Source organism: Diceros bicornis, chromosome 2, assembly GCF_020826845.1.
Source record: "Diceros bicornis minor isolate mBicDic1 chromosome 2, mDicBic1.mat.cur, whole genome shotgun sequence".
Classification (NCBI taxonomy): Eukaryota; Metazoa; Chordata; class Mammalia; order Perissodactyla; family Rhinocerotidae; genus Diceros; species Diceros bicornis.
In genome coordinates, this window is record NC_080741.1 from 45,595,012 (window position 1) to 45,612,170 (window position 17,159).

Genomic DNA, 17,159 nt, shown 5'->3' on the forward strand with positions numbered 1-17,159 from the left:
AGCTAGACGTGCCAGACGTCAGGGGCTAAGAGATGCTCTTCATGCTCTATGCCCTGCCATGGCACGCCCTGGGGTTTTGTGTTAACACCGCTGCTCATAAGAGGGAGAGGCCTCCATCAGCCCAGGGGCTCCTGGATGAAAGAACAGGTAGAAGCCCCGCTGACCTGTGGTGGAAAGGTGGCACAAGCAAGAAGTAAACCTTTGTTGTTTTAAGTCACTGAGATGCTGGACTAGTTTGTTCTGCATCATAACCCACCTTATCCTGACTGATAAACCTCTAAGTGGAGTTGTCTACAGATATCTACACGTAGGCGGCTGTGTATAGACAGCATTTCAATGTACGGGATTGGATGAGGTCACCAAGGGAGTGTGTGTAAATAGAAAAGAAGTCCCAAGACTGAGCCCTGGTTACACGTCATCAATGTGTAGACGTTAGAGAGACGAGGAGGAACGGCTTAGGCAGGGGAAATCCAGAGAAGGCGGGGTCCTGGAAGCCGGGTGAAGAAAGTGTACCAGGCAGGAGGGAGGAGAAGTTTGTCAGGCACGACTGAGAGAGTGTAATAAGGTGAGGCCCAAGCGGTCGTGGCACCAGCAAGGTGGGGTCTCTGGGGACCTGTGGAGGCTGGGGTGAAAGGTGATTGGCATGGGCTTGCGGCGGAACTGCAGGGGGACAACTGGAGAGGGACTCCACACGACTTTTCCAGGATTCTGCTGCAAAGAGAATGAGAAATGGGTAAAACCTGGAGAGGAAGTGGGTTAAGAGGAGTTTTTTTTTTTTTTTTTTAGGATAAAAGAAATAACATGTTTGTGTGATGGTGAAAAGATTGCGGTTGAGAGGGAGAATTGCTGGAGCTGCAGAGCAGTGGGACAGGGAGTGGGGGCTCGGGCAGAAGGGTTACCCTTAGTTGGCAGGGTCCAGCCAGAAACAGGAGAGGGGGGGATCTGAGGCGCAGCTCAGAGGATGGGGGCGAGGTGGGAGCCTGTGGAATTCTCCAGATGGCTTCTGCTTTCCCCGTGCTATAGGAAGCTGGTTGTCAGTGGGAGGCGGGGAAAGGAGAGGAGCTGGGTGTTTGACAGACTGGCAAGGGAGAAAGCCCTTGAAGAAGGTCAGCCCTGAAGCAGGGATCTGAGGTGGCGGCGGAGCTGCTGCACTGGGCGTGAGAGAAAGCACGTAGGTGAAGCACAGTGGACCTGCTGCCTTTCCTGCGGCCACTCCCTGTGTCGGCATGCTCAAAGGGAGGAAAATGCAGGCGTCTCTGCTGCTTTCTGCCCCGTCCAGCCTCGGGGGCATAAGGTCTCGGAAGGAGAAATGTCAAGAGCAGAGGGTGAGGCTAGAACCAGAAAGTGTTCCTCTCTGGCTGGCTGCCGTCAGGTGCAAGTAGCCCACCATCCACCAGTCAGTCAGTCGACCAACATTTATTTTATTTACTAAACACCTACTAAGCTCCAGGCACCGAGCGGTTGCTGGGGGTATTAAAAGACTGCCTTTCCTCCTAGATGAACTGCTATTTAATGTGACTGGAGCTCACTCAACGATGAAACTCTGAAGAGGGAGCAAATCTTTCTGCCCGAGAGGAGAGGGCAGAGCCTCGTAGGAGTGGGCCTTAGCAAGTGAGTGGTTGTTTTTATTTTCTCAGAAGAAGGTGCGAGGGCATTCCTGCGGAGGGAACAGCATCAGCCCAGGCCCCAAGGTGTGAAGTATTTGGCCATTCTTGCCGTGGAGGAGGATCCCATCAGGAGCTGCCCCTCTGCTTTTGCTGGTCAGATCCTCTCTGTTCCTTGAACACACGCAGCCTTTCCTGTCCCTCTGCCCAGTGCTCTCTGCCCAGTGCTCTCTGCATCACTGATTCCTGATCACCTCTGAGGTCTTATCCCAATGCCCTCTGGGCTCTACCTAGAGCCCCTTGGCAGGTGTTGTTCCCGCTGCCTGGGAGGATCTTCCCCCACACACCTGTAGCTCCCTCCCCTTTGCCTGGGCGTCACCTCAGAAAGTCCCCCTGACCACCCCCAGCACATCCTCTCCTCTTCCTCCCTCACCATACTTACCCATCTGACATGGTTTCTATTTTACTCATTTTTTTCTGTCTCCCCTACCCGGAACATAAGCTCCTCGAGGGCAGGAGTTCCAGCTTCTTCTAATTACTTCTGCATCCCCAGGGCCAAATGCTCAGCATAGAGTAGGTGCTCAGTAAATCTTTGCTGCATCAAGGCGTGAAGGAAGGAAAAGTCACCTTGAAGAGATGTGCTTCAAGGTCAGAGACACTCTCTCCCCTCTCTCCACGGTTCCTTCTATTTACTCTATGGCCCTCATCACTCTCTGAAATTATTTGTTTGCTTTTTCTCTCTACGCATGGAGGAGAGGATCCATGGGGTTGATTTTTCTGTTGGTTTCATCCACAATGGTTTCCTCCAACATCTGGGAAAATACGCAGCACAGAGTGAGAACTTAATAAATGTGCAGTGAATGAATGGATGGATGAATGAATGCATATCGTTGCCCAGCATAGCTGGAGGTGGCACGGGATCCCACTGGGTAGTAGTGTTGGCGTGTCGGTGGGAGGAGCTGGCCCTTCTTGTTTTGGGAAGTTACGAGAAGTGTCCAAGTTTTGAGTTATATATGAGAAAATGTGTGTAAGTATTGAACATACATAGAAAAATTCAATAAATGGTAGTCACCATGTTTATTATCAATATTATTAGTTTTATTTATCTTGTATAGGTGGGGGTTTCATAAAATCCGTAATTCCTGGCTGCAGCAAAAGGCATTACAGAGGAGGGTTTCCACTGGGAACCTTAGATATTTATTATGCAAATCATAGGATTTCTTAGGGTATATTGCTAGGTAGTATAAGTGGCCTAAATCTTTTATCAACACGTTCGTTTAGGACCATGCATTGCCCAGTTCTCCACAGGGCTGGAGCCTGGGTGAGGAAGGCTATGCCCGCAGTTCTGGTGTTTGTGAGAAATCACAGCGGGTAACTGTCCAGTCCCTGAGATTCAGAGAAATGGGCCTGCCTTCTGCCAGCTGGGAGGCATTGTCCCTCCCCACATCCCAATTCCACCACCCAGAGTTGGGACTGGTGGAAGGGCCTGAAATCCCGGGTTTTTTGGTCTTGCTGGTACCAGAGTCAGAGGCGGCCTCTGAGAGACACCTTCTCTGCTCCAGGCTGTCACCACTCAGCAACTGAGAGGGCCCTCAATTGGAGGGCTGCAGGTTCCTGAGTCCAACCATAGACTGGATTCCCTGGTATTGCTCTTGTGAAAGCTTTCCCGTATGATTCTATTGAAAAGTGCAAATACATCTTTGTTGCTGTAGGGAGAAGGTTTCTGTGGAGAAAAATATTACTCAGGAGGCATAAGTGTGGGCCTGGGGACTGGCAGCTACAGGAGGGGTCAGGAGGTGACCCACCTAGCAAGGGAGAAGTAGAAATACAGTCAGGATGGAGGATGGAGGATGGTTAACTCCAGAAGGCACCTGGCCTGGAAGCCGTGCCTGTGGTTCTGAGAGTCAGAGGAGAGGCGGGGAGGACAGGCGGTGGCTTTATGCTGGGGACTGGACTGGATACTGTGAGGTCACAAATGCGGTGGTGGGAGTGGGAGAGGTGGGGACGAGAGACAGGGTCCCTCTGAACATCCTTCCTGATGCGGTGACCATGCCCCTCCATCAGCCACTGTTTATTTGTACCCTCTCTCTGCTTTCCCCTTCTCTCTCCCCTCAGCCTAACTCCACCCCAAAGCCTTACCTGACTTGGGTGGGGGAGACAGAGAAAGGGGTGCATCCCTTTTGTGGGGTCAGAATCCCAGAAATGAGAAGGAGCCGTCTGGACCCCGGGCTAGCAGAAACCAATAAACCCCAGGAGACCGCAATGAACAAGGAACGCAGACAAATGTCCCACGATAGAAGGGGGACCATAAAAAGGACCCTTTAGTCACAGGCCCATGTTCACTGGAGTGAATTTTTCAGAATCCAGCTCCAATGTTTGTGAGGGAGGCTCCGCAGGAGAAGCCTCCTTTAAGTCAGAAGTCAGAGGCTGAACTTAGGCACCAAACTGGGGATGTCACCTCTGGAAGGGACATCTGGCATTTAAGCCTGACCAATCACAGCCCTGAGTTCTTCAATCACAGGAAGACTGATCTCTGAAACCCACAGAGGAGGGGAAGGAGCTAATATTTATTGAGGGGCTGCCATGGGGTTTATTTGAAATAGCAGATAACATGCAACATGATTTCACACTTTCTCCTATAACCTCACACCGCCCCTTCCTGTAGGTGGTGGTGTATCTCAGGAAACAGAGGCTCGGAGATGTTGAATGATTGACTCAGAGCAGGGATTCAAACCAAGATGGCCAATTAACAAACCTGTGTTCTTTTATACACGAGGGCTCACAAACTCGCATGGTTGCAGGGGCCAAGCAAGTAACTCAAGTGGATGAATCGAGTTGGGGAGGGGTTGGCAGATGTGTGAGAAAACCAGCTCAGGTGTGATGAGAAATGACAACTGCCTCTCCGTTAATTAGAGGGAGTGATAGGAGCAGGGAGGACTGCACAGCCATATAGGAATATAAGCCCAATTTTTCCATACGCTCTAGCTTTTCAAAAGAAGCCAGAAATCTAGATTTTGAATGAAGTTCGCCACTTTTTTTAAATATCTTAAAATACTATGCTGGTCAAACAAGACACTTTGTGGGTCAGCCCCTAGCTGTGAGTTGCAGTTTTCCAGGTGTGCTGGTTGGGAGTATGTTCAGCTGTGTGTGGTAGAAACCTGCCTAGGCTAGCATAAGCAGGAATTTGCTTTCTCACATAACAAGAGGTCTCAGGAGACAATCCAGGGCTGACGCAGCAGTTCCACATGCTGCTGTCAGAGACCTGGGCTTGGTTCATCTTTCCTCCACTTGCTTGAATCGGTGGCTTTTATCCTCAGGTTCACAGGATGGCTGCAGCACTTCCAGGCATCACTTCCTTGTTCCAGCCAGGAGGAAGGGCAAAATGGGAAAGGCACAAGCTACCTGGATCTGTCCCTTTAGGGAAACAATAGCTTTCCTGGAAGCTCCATCTGGTACACTTTAGCTTATGTCCCATCGGTTAGAATTGGTCTCCTAACCATTCCTAGCTGCCAGGGAGTCTGGAAAAGGGAACATTTTTAACTGAACACATCACTAACCAGGACTACGTTGGGATTTTGTTAGTAACAGAGGGAAATGACTAATGTGTAATAGTGTCTTTCTCACTGTGCTGATTTTCTGGGGGACATTGCCTGGTTGGCTCCTGCTGGTAGCAGCAGAGGAGGTGATGTAGCTCTGTTGGTAAGAATTTCTCACCATTCCTTCTTCCTCTGGGTTTCTGGCATTTGGGGTATATAACCTGTGTTGGTGTTTTTATTGCCCAAATCCTCCTCCCAATAGTGGCACCTCTGGAGGCTGCCAGATCCTCGGTAAAACTCACCCATGTGGCAAATTCTATCCCCTCATTTGCCTGCTTTTATCTTTTAATATAATCTGACATCAATTTTTGCCCTTTTGTTTTTTCCCTTTCATGGATAGTCATTTTTCCTAAGGATATCTCCCTATTATTATATAATTAGTTATAATTTATCTACATTCTTTAGGAAATACTACATCAACTGCCACTGAGGTTAGCTATCCAAACTACAGATGACAGGGTGTATCAGTCAGAATAGGCTTGGTTGTGCCACAGTAACAAACAACCCCAAACCCCAGTGGCTTAAAACAACAAAGATGATTTTCTTACTAGTTCACATGTCCATTGTGGGTCATTATGGATATGGAATGGGTCTGCTCCTCGTGGTCATTCGGGGGTCAGAGTTGGATGGAAGCATTGCCATCTTGAACATTGCAGGTCCTCATACCAGAGGGAAAAGAGGGCTCTGGAGGACCAGGCACTGGCGATTAAATGTCACTTTCACAACTTATTGGCTAGAATCGGTCACACATCCTCAAACAACCACAGGGGCCTAGGAACGCAATCCCATCATGTTCCTAGAGGGAGAAGAACCAGAAATATTTGGGAAACAGCCAACAAAACACTCAACGCGTGTAAAGAAGGTGAGATTGGGGGTCTGTCTGGTTGAAGTTTGCTTGTGTTACTCTTGGTGCAAACTGCCAGTGAAGCAAATCTGTAGTGGTAACTGTTCTTGAACGAAGCCATTGTCCCCCCGAAAGGTGCTTGCTTCTGGGTTGGCATGAGCAAAGAGGGACCTAGAACCTGGCTTTAGCTCCTCAAAATAGTTTCCCCCAAGTAATATAAGGAATGTTCTAAACTCTTCTCTTACCTCAGCCAGTCTCTGATATCCTCTTCCCTCACGTAATCTCTAGATCATCTCATTTGGGGCCACCTTCAAATCCTTTCCACAGCAGTTCTCTGTGCATGGGAGGTGCAGTGGAGAAGGGGTGAGGTGTGGCCTGAGCAAGTTGGAGGCTGGGGAAGGGTTAAGTGAGGGCTGTGCCTGAGATCCATGGACTTCAGCGTTTCTGGGGGAGACCAAGTGGGTGGAGTTTCAGGTACATCATGAAGGTCACAGGACACCTTCCTTTCTTTGTACATGAGGTTGTATTAACAAGGATGCTATTTTGTGTTCCTTATTCTAAGATAACTTCTTCAAAATGGTGAGACAGGGAAAAAGCTCTTCTCCCTGTTCTGGCCTCCACCCCCAGCTAGAGGCATGCATTTTGCTTCAATGCCACGTTGGTATAAGAATGTGAGAACTGCAAGTGTCATGATGAGTATCTTTTTCCCTTCTCTCAGTGAGTGGGAGGAGCTGTGGAAGATGTTAATTCACACACATCAAAGATGCACACTTTCATTTGGCTGCAGAAAAGAGAATAGCAGAATGCACAGACCGTTAGACTGATCAATTAACTTACACCCTTTGCGGAGAGGTTTGAAAGAAAAAAAATTACCAGGCTAAGGAAAGCCTGCCTAGCTTCCAAAACTCGAATGACTTGCTCCTCCATGATTATGCTGGGCGTGTTGTCAGAGGAGGACACAGTAGAGTCTGCAGGACCCCCGGGTAGGCAGGGTGTCAAAGCTCCAGGTGTCCTCACAGGCAGAGGCTTTCACAGCCCGGTGTTAGCGAGAGTTTTGGTTTAGGTCTTCCATCTTTCTATTTGGGGGTTTGCTGTTTTGTTGTCATTGTTTCTGAAGGGGTGGTGCTCTGTTTGAGCAGTTTGCACTGTAAATAGTTGAAGTGAATTTGAATACTCTGGCACTTATAGCCAAGTGATGTTCCAGGTTTGGTTCTTCAGAAGCAGACCCCCAGATGAGCTTTTGCATGCAAGTGGTTACTGGGAAATGCTCCCAGGGAAAACCAGTGGAGACCATGGAAGTGGGAGCAGGCAGGGAAGGAGCCAGGCAGGGGTGCAGTGGGCAGCATTGAACAACGTCCCATGGAGGGAGGGCTCCCACTTGGCTCAGTTCCACTGGGAGCTTTGGGGTCAGCGTAGGTCACACCTCAGAGTGTCCCTATCAGGGGCAAGGGAGCTAGAACATTTATTCCTCTGCACCTAACAGTCCTGGGTTAAAGGTTTCCCCAGGAGGCCTAAATTTCCAGACACCCCAGGTGCTCCTGTGGGTAGGCAAAGTGGACTCTGAAAGTCTGAGGGCAGAGGTCCCACAAAGTGACACAGGGGCCAGCTGTCGGAGTGAAGGCACACGAGAGCTGGTGTTCACACAGTCGACGGGCACTGACCATGTGTGCTACAAGTGACCTCAAGTAATCAACTTAGGTCTGGGAGACTCATCTGGAAAATGGGGATAATAATGTGCTTTCTTCAGGGTACATTAGGCAATTGGTAGGACATGGTGAACACTCACTAAATTACATTATGATTATGCTAAACAATGGCACAGACTTAAACTTCTGGGCCTGTAGCCTATTAGGTTGACCCTAGAACAGGGATGGCAGATATAAGCTCCCTTCCTTCTCCTGCCCCCCTGGAGGCCATGGCTAATGGCTCCCCTGAGCCAGCGTGTGGCCTCTGCATCCTTGCCAGGGCTCAAATCCTGGCAGCCTTTTTCAACCTACCTGAGCTGGATGGGAGATGGAATCATCTGCGGGCTCTGAAGTAGAAGGGTGCCTGTCCCAAAGGAGATGGGTAGAGAGAGGAGAGCAAAGCCTTGTTTCTTCTGCCTCACTTGGCCCCTGGGAGTGCAAAAAAGCTCAGGGTGGCCACCAGCTCTCCAACCCCCACCAGCCTCCTTCCTTGGTAATTAATTGGTCCAGGTATCTGTCTACCACCCAACAGCAACCAGCTCACATCTCAGCCATCCTTTCCTCTTCCTTCCGTCTCGAACACCAATCACCGAGATGCTGCACTTTCTCAACCTCTTGCCAAAGATATTTTCACACTGTACCAAAGCCTGTGTGAGCAGGGACCATGCCTTAGTAAGCACTGTAAGGAACATAAAAATGACTAGGACACAGTTCCTGTCTACCTGGGGGCCAGGTTTGCTGACCAAAGAACTCACCCCTGTGCTGTAGAATCCAGTCAATAAGTGATGCTCATGGAATTCCCTGGTCCTATCATGTTCCTGGTCATTCACAAGAGTCCTTCACTTGAATGGCAGCTGCACGAGGAGGATCCATGCTGCTGTGTGACATCGTATGAAATTATGAAATTTGCTGTGGAGCAAGGGCCACTGTCAGGTGCCGTCCTGGAGAGTTATTTGCCCCCTCCCAAACAGGAAGTGTGTTTGAACTTGCCCTGTTTGTGTTTTGCTATTGTATTTAGGGTATATCAGTGAAGGTTAAATTTACTGCTGTGGTCTTTAAGTTGCACAGTTGTGAGGAGGTGACACCAGGCTTGCCTGGTGCAGAGAGAGAAATAGATATTACTGGAGATTGTGGACTCGGAGAAGAATGGTGAACAAAATCATCTCTGGCTGTTGTCACTTGGCTGTGACTTTGGGTGTCTCTCATTGGCAAGTGGCAAGCACACAAATGTTTGCACATTCGTGCTTTTAGAACTTGATAAGCAGAGGATCCTTTAGAACTGTTGTATGGGAAGAGGGGCATGTGTGCCTGGCAGGCAAAGAGGTGGAATGTAGTGGGCAGGTTTCCTGGCCTGGACTGCCTCAGCTATTTCTAAAGAAGCCACCCTGCCTACTGAACAAACAGGTCAATCAGCTTTTACCTCTCAAGAATCTAAACCAAGAGACAGACTTTGTTGTTGGTGGCGGTGCAGCTGTGTTACAGGGGCCCAGGCTCACCGCCGAGCAGGAGGGTGGGGGGGAGGAGGAGATGAGAGCTCTAGCTGGCTCTTCAGCACCTTTTCCTCCTCGGCCCTGTGGGGCCAGCTCTACTGTTTCTGTCGTTTTCTCTGGGCAGCTTCACCCCTTCCATAAACTTCCCCTTCCGGTCCAGTGAGAAGCTTCTGATCCTGGTGACCCCTGACTCTCCAACCTTCCAGGCTCTATCCACCTTGTCCACCAAAGGCATTTCCACAAACACAGCTCCTGCATGCAAGGTGCATCCATCCTGGCCGAACCTGTCAGGACTGTGGAGTCTGGCTCCCAGCAGGGGCTCCAGCGGCTGATGAACAAACCATGTGACTCTCGCAAGCCGTCATTCTTCCTGTAAATCACCTGCCACCTGATCAAGGCCCAGAAGAGTCGCCACCTACGTCATCCTGAGCAATCTTATATTAAAACAATGAACCACAGAGAGATGGAGGAATTTAACCCACTGTTTGGTGTGTTCAATTCTGGCCTCTGTTGAGTGGGTGATGACATGTGCCATCTTTTAAAGCATATAGAACCCCCATTGTCCCCAAGTACAAATGCAAAGCATTATCCTCATCATACGTAACAAGACAAGCCCACCTGGTTGTGTAATAAGTGGTTTAGTGACCATTAGAACCAGAACTCCACAGCGACTTGTGTGAGGACCAGCAGCCTCAGGTGGCCTGGGAGCTTGATAGAGACGCACTTTCTTGGGCCTCCCCAGACCTGCTGGATTAGAATATGCATTTTAACAAGACCTGCCCTCCCTCACCCCTGTTAGTCACTTGCACGTTAAAGTCTGAGAAGCGCTAATTCAGAAACATGCTCAGCTTTATAGACAAAATGTCTACAGTTCCTGATACTTTTCATATTAAGAAAGAAAGGGCAGGGTGAGGAGTGGATTTGGCTGGCCTACACGTTTACAACAGAGGAGGCTGGTTCAGGGTGGGGGCCTGGCTTCAGATCCCTCTGCTTGACCTGGATGACCTCCTAACCTTTCCAAGATTCAGCTTCCCCTTATCTGTGAAATGGGATGAGTAACAGCACTTACCCAAGAAGGCGGCTCTGGGGATTAAATGAGAATATACCTATAGAAAGGCCTTACTACCTGTGAGCTGCTATGATTTTGCATCATCAAAATAACTACCATTTATTGTGTGTTCAATACTGTGCAAAGATCTTTAAACCACAGTGGGAGGTATTACCATGTTATCAAAGAGGAGACAGAGGGTCAGACTGGGTCAGGATCTTGGGTTGAGATTTTGGCTCCCTAAGGCTAGCAGTGTTCTTTCTCCCAAGTCCCATTATCTCCTGAATTCTAGGGAAGAACTGTGAGACGCCAAGCAAGGAGGAAACAAAATTTGTGTGTTGTGGATATTAGGACACAATGTGACATAGAGTAACCCATGAATTGCCTGTGCATATCCTTTGCCAATTTATATTTTCCTTGTTGCTTTGTAACTAGTCCATCCACACAGAGTGCCTTGAACAATGCCTGCTCCTTTGTAAATATTTAATATTAACTATGTTTGGAGTTCTCCAATTAATACCAATAAAGGATACCAATAAAAATACCAATCCACTTTTCAATGACATGCATTTCAAACATCTTCTCCCAGTCTGTGGCTTATCTTTTCATTTTTTACATGATATTTATTGTACAAAAGATTTCAAATTCTATTATTGCCAGATTTATAAGTCTTCCTTTCAGGTCTATGCTTTGCCCGTCTCAGTGAAGGACTCTTTCTCTGTCTGTGGTCATAAAGATACTCTCCTGTGTCATCTTATGTTTTAAAATTTTGCTCTTCTCATTTAAGTCATTTTTAACTTCTTGGTGCTTACTCCCCACCCCACTCTCAGCCACACTTTCGAACGTGTTTGGAGTCTGTCCTTGCATATGCATGTAGCCTTGTAAAATATGCAGGACTGTCTTGTGTTGATTTTTAATTTACATAATGGGATTTTGCTATAAATCTCGTGCTGGTTCCTACTTCTCTCTGCGTGTTGCTGTATAGATTTCTGGTTTGCTCCTGAGTGCTGTGTATTCTAAATTATGCATTGTCACAGTTTACTCATCTGTTTCCCTAGTGAGAGACACCAGCCTGCCTCCCACTCCCCGATGTAAAAACGCCGTGATAAACCACCTGGTACTTTGTGAAAATTTCCGTGGGATTTATGTGTGCAGGGGTGGGATTGCTGGGTGATGGAGCTAATGGCTTCTGAATTTCACTAAATGCTGCCAGAAAGCTGTCCAGAGAGGTGGGTCCAGCTTACACCTTCCAGCAGGGTAGGCTTCTCACGCCCCACATTCCTAACTTTGCCCTTCTGGTGGGAGTGAGAGGACGTCTTGTTTGAATTTGAACCTTTCTGATCACTGCTGACCCGGAACTCCTCTTCACACACTTGTTGGCCGTTTGCTCTCCCCTCCTGTGCACTGCCTGATTACCACTTTCTATTTATTTCCTCTTAAAACTGTTGTTGATTTGTATATTTGCAAGTCTTGATAGGTATCCTTGGATGTTTGAAACTGTACATACCCTCTTACAGTTTGTCATTAGCCTAGTAATTTTCTCTTGTGTCCTTTACCTAACCAGACATATGCTTGTTTAAACATAGTCAAAAGCATCAGCTGAGCACATTCCATGTGCCGACACTGTGAGAGGTACTTGTCTAAGTTTGGTCTCCCTGGAGCAGACCTGAGACAAGGATACAGTTGTAAGTGGTTTATTTGGGCAGTGAAGGTGACAAGGCTGCAGGGGAGCAGGGGTGTGACCAGGGGAAGGGGAGGCAGCCAGTAAATGGTGTGCTCTCCAGCCAGGTACCACCTAGGGGAGTAGAATTGATTCTGTGGAGACTTCTGGGAGCAGTGTAGAACTTGCCACTCACAGTCATCCTGCTCGAGGGGCGGGGGAGCTGGGGTGTTTATACACAGATTCCTGTCAGCCTTTGTTTGTCGGGGGTGGGGAGGATTTAAATCCCCAGCACTTCAGACTTGCTGCTGAGACAGCAAAATGAGCTCTCGCAGCAAGAGAAAGGGCTCAGGCAAAGCAGTGCAGGGGATTGCAGCCCCCACCACCCACCTGGCGTGCACTGACATGGTGAGGGGACATGGACAGGGCACCGAGAGGGCCTGCTTCTGTGCTGTATGCACATCATCCCAACCCAAAGATCAAACAAAAGACAAAACACACAACAAAAAAACAAAACTGAAAACTCTCGTAAGCAGGCATGAACATGCCCATTTTTTAGGTGTGGAACCGTGAGTAGGGTGAAGCAAATTGCCGGAAGTTAGTAGCAGAGCAGTGATTCAAAGCATGCACGTCAGAATTGCCTGGGGAAGTATATAAAAAGCAGATTCCTGGTCTGGGGTGAGGCTCAGAGATCCACATTTTTAACAAGGGTCTAACATAGGTATATGTATTAGTTATCTATTTCTGTATAACAAAGTATCTCAATAGGTAGCAACTTAAAACAACAAAACATCATCTCACAGGATTTCTGAGGGTCAGGAATCCAGGGTGGCTTAGCTGGGTGGCTCTTGCTGAAGGTCTCACAAAATTGCAATCAACGTGTCATTCACTTTCAGGTTCGCTTGTGTGTTCCTCACTGGCTGTTGGTGATGGAGCTGTTTAGTGTCTTGACTGTGGTCGTGGATTCATGAACCTATACATACGATAAAAATGTATAGAGCTACACACACACAAACACACAAATGAGTAAAAGTCAAACTGGGAAATCTGAACAAGATTTGTGGATGTATCAGTGCCAGTATCCTGGTTGTGATGTTGCACAATAGTTTTGCAAGATGTTATAAGTGAGGGAACCTGGGCAAAAGCTATACCAGGTCTCTATTATTTCTTACAATTGCATGTGGATTTACAATGATCTCAAAATGTTTCAATAGAAAAAGACTTAGGCAAGAATATTCATAGAAGCTTTAATCATAATTGCCTTGAACTTAAAACCATCTCAAAGCCCATAAAACCAAAGAATGGATAAATGAATCAAGGTATATTTGCACAGCGGAACAGTGTAAAACAGTGAACATGAATGAAGTACAACTATACACAGCATGAATGAATGGCACAGACACAGTGTTGAGTGAAAGAAGCCAGGCACAAAAGACTTCACACAGCAGGAGTGCATTTATATAAATACAAAGCTGGCAAAGGCAGTCTACGCTATTCGAAGTCAGGAGAGGAGCTACCGTGGTGGGGGAGTCCTGACAGAGGGGCACAAGAAAGAGTGTCTGGAGCCCTGGTGATGTTCCCTTCGGTCTTCCGGGTGCTGGTCCCATGGGTGTGTCCTGTTTGGGGAAGTTCATCAAGTTGTACATTTATGATATGTGCACTTTTCTGTATGGGTGCATCAATAAGTTTTAGGAATATTTGGCATACAATATATTAATACTTGGTATTAATTGAGTGCTATACGCCAGGCCCTTTCCTAACTACTTTACATGCACTGTGTAATTTAAGTTTCTCAGGAAGGTTCTGTTATTATCCCCATTGTACACATGAGAAAACTGAGGCTAAGGGACTAATTAGTTTTCTAGTGTCACCCAGCTGCCCTGTGAGGGGCCTGGAAGACAACCGATGCTCTTAATCACCTTGGAGTTCCTAGACAAGGCCATGCCGTCAGCAGCATCATTGAAAATGGATCCATTCCCTCAGCAACAAATGATTGCCCTGGTAACACCAAACATGGCCATTTGCCCAAGTGAGGCGGACCCCTACAAAGAACACTTGTGAAATTCCAGCACTTGCTCTCTTACTGAAAGCCAGGGCAGGCCCAGGGTAGGGGATGAACTGTTAATTGATAAACACTGTAATTAAGTAGGGAGGCCTCAGTTTAAACCACCAGGATTGTAGTTGACCAAGGAAGTGTGAAAATGACCGTGATTAATGAACTTGCTAATAGTGTTTTCCTGTTAATGACATTCTTTTATGTTTCAGTGGGAGCACATGTGGTGATTGCAAATCAGCGAGTGAGCAAACCAGTGTAACTTTTTCTTCAGCTGTTTCCAGTTTTTGTCCTGGACTCCCACTCTGCTAGTGGTGAAAATTTTAGTTTTAGTCAGTTCAAGGCTTTTTCTCTTCCCCCTTGTCCCTGGGTAGAGTGCCGCGGGTGGCAGCATGCGGTGTCCATGCCTTGGTGGTGCTAAGGGGGCGTTTGGTTCCTGACTGTCATCTGTCCACAGTGGTATCCCTGGGATGACACCTTCCAGACGTGATGATGCACACTGACATTCTGCCACACTGGCACCTGCTGTGACATCCTTGACCCTCCAGGGCCTACAGTCCTCCCCTGATCTACTATGTTCTCCTGGTCTTGGCCACAAGGCTTTGCCTCTGGTTCCTCTTGTCTCTTCTTTCAGTGCCTCCTCAGAGGGGATTAGGGACATTTGGCTATAGATGCTGTTGGTGACTCACCCAGAGCACTTTCTCTGGGCCGGTGCACTCGTTCCCCCAGTACTTGAGCACTGGAAGCTGAGTTCACAGCTGCCCTCCTCAAGCATTGCCCTTGGCCAATGGGAGGCTCCTCACCAGGAGGTGACAGCTAGGTCTTCCTCCTCAGGGCAGCCCACAGCCACAACTGATTGATGAGAGTGTACAAAAAGCGGCCCCCTTGCTTTAAGGTGGTATGATGTTCTTTCACCCGACACCAGATAGACTGTCTTTTCCAACACCAATTCTGCAATTCTGCAACACCATCTGGGTGTCCAACAATTCAGTTCTGTTCTGACACTAACTACCCAGACCCAGACTCCACAGGCTTAAGTGTTCATTCCACCAGACTGCCCTTATTTCAGATGCAAACTTCAAATGGAAAGTCTAAGCCACCCTCACTTCTGCCTGGCCTACTGCAAATTTAGGGGCTTTCACAAGACCCTCAGGTTCAGTAATTTGCTGGAATGACTCATAGAACTCAAGAGTGTGCTTTACTTACTATTACTGGTTTATTATAAAGGATACAACTCCAGAAAAGCCAAATGGAAGAGATGCACAGGGCAAGGAATTGGGGACAGGGGCTTAAGGGGCGTGGAGCTTCCGTATCTTTCCAGGCCACTACCCTCCCAGGACCTCCATGTGTTCACCAAGCTGGAAGCTCTCCACCCCATCATTTCCGGGTTTTTGTGGCGGTTGCATTATGTAGGAATGATTGATTAAATCACCGGCCAGTGATGATTGAACTTAATCTCCAGCTCCTCTCTCTCCTTGGAGGTCGGGGGGTGGGGCTGCAAGTTCCAACCTTCCAGTCGTGGCTTGGTCTTTGTGGTCCCCAGCCCCCATCCTGAAGCTATTAGGGCCCCAGTCGCCAGTCATCTCATTAGCATACCAAAGACAGTCTTGTCACTCCTTGGCCACTCAAATCCCAACAGCTCTTCTGTTGATTAGGGTGCCTTGAGCTGCAAGTAAGAGAATCTAACACCAACCAGTTTAAATAATTTCTGGATTGCTCAACTGGAAGCCCAGAATGGGTGGACTTTAGGGCTCAACCAAATACAGTCAGATGCTTTGCAGAATGGTTATACCAGTTTACACTCCTGCCTGATGGCATGAGGGTTCTCCTTTTTTGACATCTTCACCAGCACTTGGTATTACCTACCTTTCTAATCTCAATATTGTTTTAATTTGCACTCTTGAATTCTAGAGAGATTACTCATTTTATCATGTATATTACCCAGTTCATTTCTTCTCCAGTGAATTACATATTCATAGACTTTGCAAATTTTCCTAGTGTATTTCTTGCCAATTCCTTACATATTCTAGGTCGGGGTCAACAAACTTTTTCTCTAAAGGGCTAGATATTAAATATGTCTGGCTTTGAGGGCTGTATGATCTGTCACAACTACTCTGTTGGTATTTCTGCACAAACGCAGCCAGAGACAATTCATAAATGAATGGGCACAGCTGTAGTCCAATAAAATTTTATTTACAAAAACAAGCAACCAGCTGGATTTGGCCCTGTGGGCTGTAGTTTGCCAACTCTTATTCTAAATACTAATCTCTTCGTTTTAGACAATGCAAAATCTCCAAGTTTTTACCCAGCTGTTAGCTTTGTCTAAGGTATTCTTTTTTAAACAAAATTCTTAATTTTGATACAGTCAGATTCATGCAATTTTCATCTAAAGTTTGTGTTTTTTGGATTATGTTAAGATACCCTTCTTCATCCCAATAACACAAAAATATTCTTCCTATTAACTCCCTATTTCTGCAGGCTCACGCTGAGTGAGGCCTTGGATCTGTCAGGTGTTCCCATCTGTGTGTGATGTGGGGTGTGGCTTTATATTTCTCCCTGTGGTGAGCCACTCTCCTTATACCAGCAGCCAAACCAACCATCCTTTCCCCTCGGATTTGTAGCAGACAGAACCTTTAATTGGAAAAAAGAAAGAATAAGTTGAAGGCTTACCTCCCCACCCAGATGCTGATCCTCAGCACTTGCCCTGATCTCCATGTCCAGCTCCACTGGCCGCCTTCTGTTCCCCCCACACCCAGGGCCTCTAGCCTCAAGAACATCGAATGGGCTGTTCCCTCTTTGCACGGTAGTCCCTTCCTCATGCTTCAGGTATCACCTCAAATACCAACTCCTCGCAGATGCCTTACCTGCATGCCCTCTCATTTGCTCTGTTATTTAACCTAATTGGAGATTACTGCATTCATTTGTTTACTGTTTATCGTCCGTCTCTCCCTGTTAGACTGTGAGCTCCAAGCGGGGCAGAGACCTGGGCTGCATTATTGATCAGTCTCTGCCTCCTCTGCTCCTGACACATAGCAGGCCCGAATTACAGTTTCCAGAAAGAACAAATGAGCAAGTTTACTTGATTTTTCACAGGCAATGGGTCGTTCGATTGCCCGAGCGCTATCTAATAAATTCTCTTACCCTCTCTGACAAGGTACAGAATTAGAATTAAGGTTTGT

The 17,159-nt window shown here is 47.5% G+C and overlaps 1 long non-coding RNA gene across 2 annotated transcripts; it reads left to right on the plus strand.

The window, feature by feature from the left end:
- Positions 1 to 455: 455 nt before the first annotated feature.
- On the plus strand, positions 456 to 10,848 carry LOC131414838 (uncharacterized). 2 transcript variants are annotated; one of them, XR_009222242.1, is made up of 3 exons: positions 456 to 565; positions 1,498 to 1,611; positions 9,426 to 10,848. It is a non-coding gene; the product is annotated as an uncharacterized LOC131414838 (long non-coding RNA). The 2 variants fall into 2 exon arrangements; XR_009222241.1 differs by lacking the exon at positions 9,426 to 10,848 and adding an exon at positions 4,922 to 5,243.
- The last annotated feature ends 6,311 nt before the right edge of the window (positions 10,849 to 17,159 follow it).